We start from the raw sequence: 15,387 nt of genomic DNA, 5'->3' as shown, positions 1-15,387 counted from the left end.
CATGAGTTCCTCACCAAAAGTATCTCTAAAGTCTCAGACTCGACACAGTTCAGCAAACTTCTGGGAGGGAGTAAAGTCAGACCTTGTTTATGCTCCGACTCCGAGAGACGCTTGGGAGGAACTCACCTGGGTTCCGAGTCCACCTCCACGGAGGAACCAGTTGGATGCTGTGGTTATGAACGCCTCAGCCAGTTTTTTCCCTTCAGTTTCTGTGACAAGGGGGCAGCAAAACAATAATCTCTTAGAAGTCTGAATCAGTGACTCCCACTTATCAGAATCTTTTTAAAAGTTTCTGTCCAACTGGACATTTTCCCTTGCTACAGTCTTCAACAACAAACTTACTGGAAACTTCACCAAGGCTGGGCATATATTTACAAAATTCATTATAGTGTAAAAATTGACAGAGAAGAGACAAACTTGTAATTTTTGTGGTTTGTTTTTAGTTGAAGCTGTTTGTTTTGGAGTTGTGCTTCACAAATTGTCACTATTTCCTATTACTAGATCTTACTACAGGCTGCACAGTGGGGCAGCTGTTAGCGCCGTTTCCTCACAGCAAGAGAGTTTTGGGTTCAAAATTCTGCTAGTTTTTATACGCTCCCTTGTGCTGGCTGTCTACCACATTACAGAAGTTAATCATTAAACCAAATATGTTGACTGGCGTTAGAACTTTTTACTGCAGTCAAAAAAAAACCCTTTGTTTTCAATGAAAACCTGCCTCCACAGCTTCCATGTTATCTTGTAATCTTGCTGTAATCCAAAATCATACTTTGCCACTTCCCAAAGATGCTCCCACTCCAGCGAGCCCTACCCGAAAATGGTTTCAAGCACAACTACGCAGCATTGAGCAGTGATTCATGGAGATGTGTAGCCCACGCTTCCACTCTCCTTTTATGTTTTAAGACTCTGACACTCCTTTTCCTGCTGGCTGGTCTTTACTTGACCTGATGATGTCTTGTTGCTCCCTCTTGTCTCCCCATCGATTCTAATTTCCTGTTACAGTCATACTGTTGCTCCTCTATTCTTGCATGATTTTTCCCATATTTTCATATTTCAAGCTATTGTCAACTGGATTTCGATGCTCTAATCAGCAAAGCTGGTCCCGGCAAACAGCCGCAGTAAATATCTTTTGCCCTCAGTATTGATTTTCATGATCAATGCACTGAATAACAAGACTGTGGTAATGTTAGTGTGCCTACAACCAAAAATGGGAGGAAATAAGGTGGCAAAAACATTATAATGCCGTAAGTTATTTTAAATTTGGTTCCTTGTTGAAAACATTTGATGAATTATTCCAAACTCATTTCTCAGTGTATATAATAGAACTTCACTTTGAAAAAAAATCCCTAACTATCTTTTTATCGTCAGCAGACTTCGGCAGCAATTAGATTATTTTAAATGTCAAGACAGTTTTTTGACAGACTTTCTTATGTACTTCTCAGACAAGCACTACGATGACTTGCTATACAGGAAACCCTGCTATAATGATACAAAAGAAAATTCAAACCTGGACCTGAAGGGACAAATTCACGTCTGGCATGAACAAAATGAGAAGTGATGGTGGGAGATGGAATGTGATGAGCACACAATCACACAAATGTGGGATCTTGCAATGTGGACAATCTCATTGTCACTTGGAGCTTCACACCCATGCAGATACACAATCAAAGGTCAGGCCATTATGTGCACATAAACAACTTCTTCTTAATCTAAACGCTAATGTAGTTCACACTTATTAATGCACAATACACACACAGGCACACAGTGTGCCGCCTGTCTGGCGTCAAACTGGCACCATTCAGACGGCCATCTCTAGAGACTGAGGAGGGAGCCAATCACAACTGCCTGTCAGCAGCTTTTATTGTCACCCACGCAAACACACACACAGCGAAGTCATGCACTGGTGTTTATACCAGAGCATGTGTGTAGTCAAATGTAAATGTTTCTCCTGTCAAACAAAACAAAACTAATTAGAAAATCTAAAAGGGAATCTAAATTAGATCAGTTTGTCATTTTAAAGTTAGATGAAAGTGACAAGTACTAGAAACAGTTTTGTTGTAGCACATGTGAGTTATTGTGTATTTTCTGCTGCATTCCGATTTATTCAGCTGTTAAGTAATAATATGAAGTTAATTTCTAAAGCAAAGTTCCCTGTAAGGGCTTGTTTTGACTTAACCAAGTATAGATGTTACTTATACTGAATATTAATCACAAAATCAGTTTAGTGTTGTTCTTTTTCTGTAATTCACTCAGTGATTTATACTTCATAAATTCAATCTTATAACGCTCAGCTTATTAAAAGAATGCATTACACCAGCTAAACATGATATAAAGTAAAGATTTCAATGAATTAAATTAGAAAACAAATGACTTTTGAAAAACATTCACTAAGCAGTATGCTTGCTTGACATCAGTTCTTAGCAGAAAGGACCTTTATGCCTCGTTTCCATGGAGCGGTACGGCACGGGTCGATGCAGTTCGGCACGCTAGTTTATGGTCCGGGGTATTCAGAAGTGTTTCCATCCCCTGTTGGACTCACTGGGTGGACGGGGTTAAATGTAAACACCTAATGCACGTCATACTTATGCAATCACAGGCACTAACATGATGACACACACAGTACGTCTCGTACTTGTTGAAAACGGGGATGTTTTTCCATCCTCCAGTAAATGGACCGTGTTGCGTGACACCCATAGTTCCGCCCTGACCGAACCGTACTATTGTTCCATGGACATGCAAGTGAAGGGAGCCAGGAATGGTGCGATGAGGGTCGGTTGTATGGCTGCTTTTATAATGTAAACAGACAAAATGGCACATTGAAACATGCTACGCCATTTCATACTGCTCTATCAAAGAGGAGCGCGGCTTAGTGAAGCAGTAGTTAGAGCATCGTTTTATAAAAAGCTTAAAGACATTGTAAAGTGTACACTTTAAGTTAAACCTTATGAATAAAAATAAAGATGGTTCCTCAACATTCTTTCAAACATTTGAACATCATTACAGTGCCATCTAGTCAAATCTTTTACATTTCGTTTCTTCCTCCACTGTTGTGTTTGCCTTTGTGCTTCACTAGAAGGTTTATTTTGTGATGTCTGTTGCAGGATGATTGTATAGATGCCAACGCCCTGTTGACAGTTTGGAGTATGAATAAACGAAAACAAAGATATTTATTGAGACGAAACAACTGGGTTTTCTGCAGTGGTGGAGAAAACACATTATGGTGTCATGAAATCTGTTCCCAAAAAGTTCCAAAAGAGAATGTTTGGTCATCAGACAGTCGGCGACCTTGAGCTTAAGTACACTTTGGTTATTTGTTGAGTATTAATTTCAGTTAAGTTATTTTCACAACCTTGAACGGGTCGTTTTTTCTTGTGCCTCAAATGAAACAAGGAAGACTGGGGCACAATTCCTACTTCCTCCACAGAGACATAAAATACTCAGTGCCAGTGACTGAAGGCAGTTCCTGCCACAAAGAGTGAAACAATCAACAATTGGGTTTAGTTGATAATTTCCCACATAGAATAATTCAAGTGTGGATAGGTGCATGTAAAACTTAATAGTTTGATTGTGTGAAACATTCATTTTTAATCAATACATGCAAACAGAATAAACTTATAAAGTGGAGAGTAGTCCAGGTATAACTGGGAGAAGTAGTTAAAACTGTGCCACTGTTGCTGTGGCTTTAAGCCGACAAAACAAAACGACGTGTGAAAAAGGTACGTCGTCTTTACTCATCCTCTCGGTTAACTTGTTTACAAAGTTACAACAATCTATGAACAGATGGGGTTTTTAAATGTCTAGTCTTTGGAGAGCATTTCTAAAATCACAGTTTTTCACTTCATCTAGTGAGCGTACAAGAGGCGCAAAAGCAGAAAGAAAAACTTTGCTTCTTAAAATGTCTGTGTTAGTGTGGTGAGAAGTCATTTTTCATTCGTTCATACAAACTATCTTTATTTACACTACCTGTACTTACTTTTTTTTTTATTAGCCAGTCAACACTTTCATTGTTCGTGCTTCTGAAAGGGTTTTCTCACAAACTGATAACAGACACCTGACGTAAAAGACGATAAGCCTCAGAGCAAAACGGCCTCTGATGTCACACACCGGACATGAGCATGTGAAAACAGTCACGCCGCGGTGAAAACATCAACACCTACACAACCGAGCCACCGAATGTTTTCCACTGCAACAAAAGTATCCACCCCCAAGTCCATGTGCACACTGAAGCACCCATTCACTCACTTTCTTTCTCTCTCTCTTTCTTTGTTTGTTTCTTTCTTTTTTTACCCCCCTCTGATAGCTCACGAGGGCTTGAATCATTTGTTTCTGTCAGTGCTTTTTGAATTTTTGTGGCTGATCATTTATTTATCAGTTATCGATCAGCTTCTTCCAACCGGCACATCCTGCCATACATATTAACCGTCTCTTTTCCTCCTCCCCCCACTAAAACTGGGAGAAATGTGCAAAACAAAAAGATTCTCTCCTTGTCTTGTCTTTCTTTCTTATCTCACACACTCAAACGCATTTGACCTTGTTGTCTCTTTTTTCCCCCTGTCACAGCTAACCTTTGCTCTCTGTGGTGTTCCCTTCATATTCTTGCACCCTTATCTAAAATTACCTCCTCCCCTTTAAACCCACCTATCCATCAGTCCCAATTTTCTCTTCTTACCCTTCTCTGCACCTTACCCCTCAATTCTTCTTCCTTTAATCATTTTTGCTTTATATTCTGACTTCATCTGCCCCCTTCATGCTTCCCTTCTCTGGTTTATCCTTCCCCCTCTGCTTCACTACCTCCTGAATCCCCCATGGTCACCATTTCTCTCTTAGTTGCACTTATTCCGTTTTCTCCATCTATCCGTATTTAACTCAGAAATTCCATCATTTAGGTCTTCTTCTCTGCAGAGCCCTCAAAAACAAATCTATGCATCTGCATTTTCCCCATCCAGCAGTCCCCCTCTAACACGGCGCTCCCTCCCGCTACCCTGACGTGTCTATGCTCTGTTTGTTCAAGGCCTTTTCTAACAAGGCCGGTCTCCTCCCAGATCTCACTAGGCTATTGTCAATACTGAGGTCTGGATGCACACACATGCAACAGAGCACACAGAGACCTATGTGCAAGCACAGACACAAACACACAGACCAATTAACATGCATTCAAAAAGTACGCATGGCTCTCTATAAAGGTCCCCACCTCTTCTTTCCTTTGCCCTGTCCTTTTTATTTCCCAATTTAGTCTTTAACACATAAACACACACACACACAGATTAAAGAGCCAAGTTCACCAGGTGTCCAGCACTAAACTTTTTTCCAGCCTGTAGTGACTGATGTAGACTGGCAGCATGTTCCCTTCTTTGAGAAGCAAACAAAGAGGTTTTTCAAGCAGCACCTTCTCCATTCACCGTTTCTTTAGATTTTCTTTGCATTTTGTGTGTTCATTTACGGCCAGAACGTTTTTTAAAGTCGTATCTATGCATTGCCATTTCTTGGCTTCTGGCTTTTTCGTACATGTTAGCAAACACATTTTTTAATCGGATACTTTCACAGCTGACTGTCGGTTTATTTCTATGTGTAGCTAATAGTTTATGTGTATCATGTAGATAGAAATACAGCTGCTCTAATCATGCATGCTATTTAACATAGTTGTAAAATATTTCTTCATTTCCATCAATTGTGGGACTGATCCACTCTTGGGCCTGAGAAGAGAAACATAAAGGCCCAGAATATGAGAAATTTAGATGCCTGCTTAAACATTATTGACTCAGAGAGATTTACTGTTGGTAGATATTATTTACTGGACAACTTTATGATAGGATATGAACATAGGAAATCGCTTGAATTTGTTGGATCTCAAAGCAAGTTTGTGCTGTCTCCCCGGTGACTACAAAATTATGCCTTATTGGTATAAAGCATGCCACAGGGATCAAATGACAAACCAATCCACAACTTTAGACGGGGTCAAAGTCTTCACAGGCACATTCTCCTCAAGCTGCACACTGAACAAGTTTAGCCTGTGTGTATTTCCTAGCATAACGATTTAGTGATGTTGATCAGAAGAGCCATTTTAACAAAAGCGTTTCTGTAAATCTGATCATGTTAAAAGAATCTGACATTTTGCTGCAGACATTTATGTTGTGTAACTTTACAAAGCAGAACAACATTTTCTAGCCCATGTGTTTTACTCAATATCAATAGTTACAGCAGATGTTTCTGCAGGCTTTTGACTTAGTCCTACCTGTTTGATTTGACTGAGTCATTTTTAAGAGCTTGATTTTGTAGATCTCCTAAAATAATCTTGTGAGAATATATTGACAGGTTAATTAAAAGCTGCAGTAACTTATGTAACTTTTATTTAAAAGAAAAACATGTTTTTTTTACATAATTATTAAAGCTGTCATTATATTGAGACAATCTGACAAGAGACAGAATCTGGGGGGAAAAAAATCAAGCTTCTCCACCTCCTCATAATGCCTCTATTGCCATCTGCAAAAGCAACCAATCAGAACTATGAGGAGGGTCTTAGAGCTGTCAATCCTGCATGTGTACATGCTGCTAAATGTGCTAATGGTAGAGAAACAACTTAGAAAATCAGGGAAACACTATCTGCCGTCATCAGTGGCCATGGTAACTAGCCTTAGCATTCATGCCAGATTCTGCCATCGGAAAGAAGCTGCAGCGTAACAGAGAGCAAGGGAAGGGTGTGAGCAGTGCATAAACAGTGTCACTGACAACATTAAGACCCTGCCTCTGATTGATTGCTTCTAACTGAGCTATGTATTTATGTAGTTAGCACTGGGAGCACTGGGAGGAGGAATAGGAGCTCGATTTCTCAGACTATCTGCCTCATATTAAACTGACAGTGGCAATTTTAATAACTACGTAAAAAAAAGAAAATTTTTATTTTTATTTATTTTTTACAAATTCCATATTGCAGCTCAACTGTTCCCTCTCAGGTTTTAGGTATTTATTGTGTAAGCATAAACTGATTCCTCTTCTTTCTGTCAAGTCTGCTCCCATAGCAGCTCTACCGTTCATATAAATATTTCACATCCAAAAGTTAAAAAGGCATGTAACTTCACACTTCACAGACCCCGGTGAATCCATCACTCCTTGCCTCTGACACAAACACACACTGAATACAGAAACGTATGTATCTGTAGTTAAATTACAACACAATCAAAGCCCACTTATTTTACAAAGAGCAGAACGCATCTAATAAAAGCACCAAAAGTGTGGTTTACCTTCACACACACACACCCACCCCCACACGCACACACACACACACACACAGAATTCAGGCTCCAGACTGGCCAGGGAGAGGTGAAGGCAGAAACACACACCTTCTTAATGATTTATGTTATGAGGATGAAAAGAGAAGAGCTGATAAATTCTGCTCCTAAAAACATTCCTACAGCTTCTCGCTTGACCAAAACCAGATACTGCAGAGGGTCCAATGTATGTTAAAGTCTGAAGCAGCCTGTGCTCCAACATCATTCTGCAATTTGACAGAACCAAGAACCAGGAATGCTTGAGAACAGCGTTTTCTGGTCTAGATGTGTAAAATGTAATGATCTGTAGTTATTAAGATTCATAAGGAGTGTTAGGAAGTTCTTAAATTGATCTGCTGTACAAACCATTTATTTTAATACAAGAAACTTAGGAACATCTGAACAGTCTGCGACATCTGAGGTCTTTTTAACCCGCCTACACTGGTATATCTGCATTTTGTATTAATTACTAACATTGCTTTCTAACCAACAGTCTATGCATTTCACACTCCACCACACACACAATTTTAACACCAGCTAAGCCAGGATTGCCAGTTTTTTTGTATGTTTTACCACAAGAGTGCTACAGGCCTTGCAGGCCATATTGCACCTGTGCGCCACTGTTGTAGTATTTATACAGCTCCTATTTCATTTTTCTGTAATTTCTACGATGATAAATGGAAGGAGTTGTGACAGATTATATTCCTCTGCTTAGAGGAATAGCAAAGGTTTCAGGCCTTTGTCTTAAACTATAGATACTATATTTTTTTCATAAAGTTATAAAAAAAATTATTAAAAAGAAAAATGAGATGATTGTCTATTTTAAACAATTATATATACATAAAATATGTCTCATTATCAAACCATACATTTTTAATTCTAATAATTAGTAATAATTTTCTGCCAAGTGTCACATAGCAACTATGCAACGATGCATGCTTCAGGACAAAACATCAACCGCTGTGCCAACAATCACTTCATATTTTCCTGCCAATAAATGACTGTCACAAAGATTCATACTTTTTTTTATGGTTATTATTATTATTATTATTATTCCAGATATATATTCCTTCAAAGACTTTTAAGGTATTTGTCTTTAGTCAGGGAACCATTCTTTTTTTCTTTTTCTGGCAAGCAAGGAACAATTCTTCCATCCCCTCTGCCTTTCCATGGTGTTTAAAAAGAACATAAAATGTCCTTGATTGTTCCTGAATATGTGTGTGTGTGTGTGTGTGGAGGGGGGGCGGGTAAACACACCAAACAGGTGCTTTTTAGCTGCCTAATAACAGTGAAGCAGCCTTCTGTTGGAGTCTTTGTAGGCAGACAGAATGAAGCAGAAGTCAGTGGTGTGTTAGATCCATCAAAGCCTGTCAACAGTGGACCTAAAATCATTTTACTGCTCTACAGAGCACACAGCTGCGTTGATCTGAATACCACCTGATTGGATGCGTGTGTGTGTGTGTATGTGCGTGCGTGCGGGGGGGTGTGCGTGTGCATTCATGTGGACTGGTTTGATTTTTTTTTTTCTTCAAGTACGAGTCTTTATGACATTAATGTTGTGTATGTAAATGTGCAAATGTGTTTCTATGAATGTCTGTGTGGGTGCACAGACATTTTTTTTTTTTTTTTTGCTGGCTGTGACTGCTTGGCTGGGAAACGTTTGACTTTTTGACATCTGAGCCCACAGCAATTTGTCAATGATTCACAAAAAAGACAAAGAAAGTGAAAGAGCAACAGGGAAAGAAGCTGGGACAAATTAAAATGGAAGGAACAAAAAGGAGACCAGACGAAAAGAACAACGCGTTCCTTGTGTTGCTCTATGAATCCCGAAGTTCTGGGCAACCCTCCCAGGTCTGGGGGTTGACGACTCAGAACCAGAACCAAGAATCAGAACCTGGGCTAAATGGACTGGACTCTGAAGGAAATCAAAAAATTGCAACAAAGGTTCAAACGGAGACACTTAATTCACGCGTTTGATTTTTGTTTAATATTTTTGATACAAATAGGATTGTGATCTTTCATCCTGGCCATGAAAGATCATTTCGTTTAATATTTTCCATTTTTGCTGCAATGACAAATGTGCATGTTTTCACCAGGAGCAAAAAAAAAAGCTACAGTGAGAAGAGTTTTTAAAAAAATACTAACAAATACAAGAAGTATTAAAATTACAAAAAACATAAAAGTCTCTTTACAAACATGGAAACGAGTCAGAATCACGTGTGCCATCGCGTGGCACCAATATACTTATTCCGCTTGTCTCTCTTTCAAAGACTTGTCCTTTCAGAGAGGACTTGAGACTAGAATGGCTCTAAAGTAAACACTTGGCTGATCATCCTTCACCCCCTCTGTAGTTCACTGCACTGGGCCCCTTTAATGAGATAAACCTCCTGTCCAGGAAGTGGAATTACCAGCTACTGTATCTAAACTTCACTCGTCCCTTTGTGCTCTGGTCCTCCTCTCTCTTTCTTTGTCGTTTTTGTTGGATTTTTCTCCTAATCTTGACCTTTGGCTCCTTCTCTCCCACATGTTAGCTTCCTTTTTGGAATGTTTTCTTCCCCAGAAAAGCTTTAGTACTTACAGGAAGCTCACTTAAAAGAACGAAACCCATAATGAGATGCAAAAACATTGACGTAAATCAACACGGTTTTTGAAGCAGCTGGAAGTGAGTCGGGTTTGATGGATGGGCGAGATTTGATTTAGCCGCAACAAGACTGCTGCTTTTGTTTGTGGATGTGAGAAAATGGAGGAATTTTAATGTAGATTCTTGGAACATCTGCCAGTGTAAACCATGTGGTCTTTACCAAGAAAAGACACGCAGCAGGGATAAATGACAAGTGTATTTTATTAAAATTAGAACAATAAGCTGTCTTTTTGAAGTATTGAACACAGTTTCTTATTTTAATCAGATAAACATTTATATTTATTTCCTCATCACCTTCTCTTCTCACTTATTCTAGGCGTAAAGTCAGAAGTTTACATACCATGATTATATGCTTTAATATCATATGTTCTCTTCATCTGGACGAACAAACGAACATAAAATATAAGAGTTTAGGAGTCATAATTTTACCGTCATACTCACAGGCTGACACGTCATGCTATAAGAGGAAACTTAAATGATTCAGAGATTCCACGTGCTTCCTATTCTGAAGCTAAACACAAAGGTAGATCTGCTTTAGAAGTTGGTTCACACATCAAACAGCCTCTGTGAACTTAAGCACTTCAAACAGTTTAAATGAGGCATTTATGCATGCGTCAAATTGAAAACTCGCCCATATCTTTGTGTTGATGTGACACAGCCAGAGCAAACAGCTATTCATTCTCCCAACCAGGTGATTTTCACAACACCAAAAAGCAAGGAAAAAGTGGCAGTAATTTTGGCGCAAACAAAAAAAAAAACATTTTGCACTGAAGTTTTTTTTTTTTTTAAAGTGATTTGTAGTAAAATCTGCCTTTTTTGTGCACTTTATTTTCTATTCAAACAAATAGTCTAAAACTCTTTAAAATCATTTTTTTATCAGTTTGTGAGACCGTTGTGCTGAGGATCTGGGGTAAAGGACGACAATGGGGACATAAAAAAGGCATCAAACTTTCAGTTTATTATGACAGGATATGTTTTATATAAGTGTCAACAGGTTGTCTATTGTTAAAATTCCCATGATTGTGGAGCAAAATTTTAACTTTTGTGGGATTAAAGACTTTCTTGAAATTGGACAGTGTTTCAGTTGAGACTTTTCATGAGAAAAAAATGTCTCCTTATCTTTTGCTTTGCAGGACACAGATATGTTGAAGTAAATAATGGGTTTTCAAGATCAATTAACACAATTTTTAGCACCAAACCAATTCACAGAAGCGAAATCTGTGTGTTCCCAGTGATGCTGTCTATTTATATCATCACTTCCTTTATGAGGCCTTCCTTGACCTTTACTCAAACCAAGAGCCTAAGTATGTGTGTGTGTGTGTGTGTGTGTGTGTGTGTGTGTGTGTGTGTGTGTGGGGTGGGGGAGTATGTGTGTTCGTGTGTGCGTGTGTTTATGTGCTTGTATCTGTCCCACACACACAGAAACTCAGAGTTGTTATGACATGATAAGCCCAGACCAAAGCCTAACAGACCAAACACACTCGCCCTCCACCGTGGGAACCAAGTGTGTGTTCTGTGTCTAAAACAGTCCGTTTGTCTTTATCATCTACGCTACGGTAAAAGTGTCTGGTTTTCTCATCCGTTTTGTTTTTCTTTGTCCAACATATTTTTAAAAAATGAAAAGCAGCGAAGGTGAACGCAAACTCGAAGGTGAATGTGTGTGAGTCACGCGGGCGTTCCCGTTTGTTTCTGTATGTGATTTGCAGTGCGACTCAAGGGCACTTCAACACTGATAAGTGGCTCGACACAACAGCCTCTACATCAGGAAACCTTGAGAGCAAGCCTGCCAAAGAGTCTCACACACAAACACAAAAACACACACGCATACACACACAGAAAGAAACCGATACTTACGGGTAGAAAACGGGCCGCCATTGGGAATGGAAGACAAATGAACACCGCTTTAGACCGCTGGAAGGGACACAAACAGATAACATGTATCCACTCACAGTGGGAGTTGTCAAACATTTCATCATACTTATAGTCTCCGTTACCAAGAAAAATGAAGGCCTTCTTGAGCGTGTAAATAATACAAAGAGCCAATGAGCTCTCTAATGACAAATTTCTTTTAAACCATCAAGTTACTGTACAAAACGCAGAGGGTAAGCTGATGATCAGTTCAAAACATACATAGCTGGATCTTATTAATCGGTTCACTTGATTCTCATAAAATGGTGAATCTTACCAACCCTAGTAAATATAAACAAACGCTTACAGCTGCCTCTCTTTCTACATTCATCTAATTGACTCTTCTGTCCCCATTTTTATTCCCTCCCCTCCCTCGACTCCCTCGCTCCTCCGTCCTGTCCTTGGCTTTAATGTGTTCCTCTGTTCCATCTTTTCTCTTGCCACTTTCTGCTTCAGTCTCTCTCCCTTATGTCCTTGCCTCGCCTCCTTTGTTCTGTTCTGTCCACTCCAATTATGATCCATACCCTTTCTATCTCTCTGCGTCTGTCCTGCTTCATCTCGGTAGAAAATTGTCAAGCACACTGACGCTTCCTTGTGAGCTGGTTTATTAGCGACGTAGGATATTACGTGTGTTTTTTGCATTTTTAAAGAAGTTAATGTCTCCTTGTAACATAAAAAAGCAAAAGAAAAAGTGAAATAAGGAGAAAAGTATGGGACAGATATGCTTTGGCTCCAAAGGGAGGCATCCAGACCAGATGAGGTGGAGAAGAAGCGGCTATGCGACAACTTCTTCCTGGTTGGTGAAACTCATGATACTATCCCTAATGCTGAGTCTTATAAGGGAAGGTCATCTCAGCTGCTCGTCTCTGATGATCCAGAACTCAAGAGAGTGAAGGTTTAGCTGTGACCAGACTAGCAATTCAGAGCTTCACTTTTTGACTGAGCTCTTTTTGACCTAAGCAAAACTCCAGTGCCTGCAGTAATTGGAGGAGTATCTAAACCAAAGATACAGAATTAATAAATGAGAAATACAGAGTGTTAATAAGAAAATCCCTCAATGGGGATCCATACAGGTTGTAAAGTACACATTGAATAGGCACAAGCAGAGCATTACACCATTGTTAGAGTTAGCCGAATGGAGGGTTTGGGTGGATGTGCTGAAGGAAGAGGAGGAAGGTGAATCTGTAGACGAGTGAGGGGATGGAGGCAACGGTTTGATGAATGGGATTGTGGGGAGGATGGCAGGCCTTGAATGTGTGCAGAGGGGATAAGAAAGTGACCTAAAGGAGAGGGAGAAGCTGCCAGATGGATTGCATGAAAAAATGAGCCAGAAAAAAAGGAAACTGTGGATAGAGAACAGAAAGACAGAAGCGTTCTAGGAATAGACTTCACTATTGTCAGAGACTCAGCTCGTGCCAGACATGATTAAAAATGTTGCCAACAACCCTTAAGCATTGGTAAACCCTTTTGTTGAATTTCAGGAGCTAAAGGGATGAGTGGGTGTTTGTAGAATCGTGCATTTAAAAAAAAGAGAGAAAGAGCTGGGAGGAGTGAGGAAGATGTGATTGAAAAGTTATGAGAGGATTCTGTTTCAGGATCAAATAGGCTTATATGACGCTGCTGCACAGAAAGAAAAAGAGTCATGACCGGTAATTTCTGTTTAAATGCACACACATGGTGGACAGCACCCGAGATGTCTCCCCCCCCCCCCCCCCGAGAACATTCAGGCAGTGACACACTCAGACAAAGACTTAAACCTGCAGACACACTCACTGTACATATCCAAGAGATCCAAAAACACACGGAAAATCGAAAGAAAATCAACGGGAAGATGATGGCATAACGAGCAGATTTACAAAACAAAGAGGTTGTAAATGCGTGAGCAAAACCCTAAAGATTTATCTTCTGTCAAGCTTCAGTTCGAGAATTTATCTCTACTGGATAAATCGCTGAGAAGGCGAAACCCTTCACATGTTGAAGCCAAACCTCAGTAAACTGGATTTCTCAAGCCTTGTTTTATTTGGAACTTGTCTTGTATTTTATCTTTTCATCAACCTTTTAGAAATAAAAGTACAGTCTGTATTGAACGTAGGCTTAATGCACGGACTTTCTTTGGACGAAATCGTTGAGAACTTGGAAGTCTTTAGTTGGGATTACCTTAAATGCAATTTAAAAAATGACCCATGGAAAACCTCAATGCTAGTTTTTTTTTTTTTTTGTCCTTTCATTTTATTGGGTTTTTACTAGTTGTCTGTGTGTGTCCTGTGTTACTTTGCACTCTTAAGTACATGTATTTAACTCTTCCAAAGTCTTTGTTGTCATCTTTGGCACATCGTTCACATGGCTGAATGTGAGAAAAGAGAAAAGTCTCTACACCCATGTTAGCAATGAGACTTCTGTCTTCTCTATCCTGACCAAGCAAGGATTTTTCTCATGACTCTTTGACTCCCATTTTGTCTCCTTATGATAGGAGAAACTACTTCTGATAATAGAATATACTGAAATGGACAAGTTTTAACTAAAATTTTAATAAAAGAAAAATTTGCTTTAAATTATTTGGCAAGGTGCCAGTTCGTTAGGTTTTCAAGTATCTGCTCCTAAATTACACTTTTCATTTTTTTCTCCCTCACTGGACAACCCACATTTAAATATCCAGTATGAACTATTTTCATCTCGGGTTGCCACTCTGTTATTCATCGAAGCACAGATTCAACGATTCACTCGTAACATCCTCAAAGCGCAGCAGTTCTTAAACTACAATTTAAGAAATGACTATTTCTGTTCTTATTAAACCTGAAGTAAATTTCTTGCTTATAAAGAGACTAATTTGCTTCTGGACCATTTCTTCAAACTCTGCTCTCCCTTTTCTTCACCTGCTGATGTAGGTCATGGGTTTTCCACATCAAAAACTATAACAAACTTTCACTCTTAATTTTTTCCTCACCATCACATTCATTGCCCTTCACACCCCCCTAGCCGCCATAATATTACTTTCTCCAGACCGCTTTAAATATTTGGTGGATTTTCTTTAAGCCTGTTCAACAACCACTTTTCCTCATTTAATGCTTCGTTAAAAACGTCTCTACAAATCTTAGACAAGCGTTATTTAGCTGACAGGGTATGGCTCCAAAAACACGACGGCTTTGCCATGTGGGTGAAGTTTGGAACAGGAGGATGGCACTCACGCCTGCCACAAGTCGAGGCAGACAAGAAGCAGATACCGTCTGTGAAGCCGTTACCGTTTTCTGTGACCAAGCAGAGAAATAAGTTTACACAACCGTGTATTTGTTGATTCTGGTCAATAAGAACACAACAGAAACAGAATGTCGTTTTGCTAAAACATTTCTCCAGATTTTGATAGAATAAACTAATTTCAGCTTAAAATAAATTGTATGATGTGAATGTGTGCAGGTGTGTTTTCAGGTGTCATAATTGTCCTTGAACTTTATTAGTGATGATTTCGCCCAAAGTCAAGATGTTTGAGCAAGTTAGTTTAGTTTAGAAAAGCCTGACATTATCTTGTGCTTTATCTTGCACAATTTGCTTCGTACTCACAACCTACGTCTCTTATCAAAG

The 15,387-nt window shown here is 39.3% G+C and overlaps 1 protein-coding gene across 2 annotated transcripts in view; it reads right to left on the bottom strand.

The window, feature by feature from the left end:
* sema3b (sema domain, immunoglobulin domain (Ig), short basic domain, secreted, (semaphorin) 3B) overlaps window positions 1–11,814 on the bottom strand; it is an 89,616-nt gene extending 77,802 nt beyond the window's left edge. For both annotated transcript variants that reach the window (XM_017307978.1, XM_017307980.1), the window contains exons 1-2: window positions 11,758–11,814; window positions 127–209 (exon numbers count right to left, since the gene is read on the bottom strand). The gene's annotated coding sequence lies outside the window, so the exon portion shown is untranslated. The remainder of the gene's footprint in view (window positions 1–126; window positions 210–11,757) is intronic.
* Between the last annotated feature and the right edge of the window lie 3,573 nt (window positions 11,815–15,387).

Source organism: Poecilia reticulata, linkage group LG12, assembly GCF_000633615.1.
Source record: "Poecilia reticulata strain Guanapo linkage group LG12, Guppy_female_1.0+MT, whole genome shotgun sequence".
In the NCBI taxonomy this organism is placed as follows: Eukaryota; Metazoa; Chordata; class Actinopteri; order Cyprinodontiformes; family Poeciliidae; genus Poecilia; species Poecilia reticulata.
This window is presented reverse-complemented; position numbering and strand designations above follow the sequence as displayed.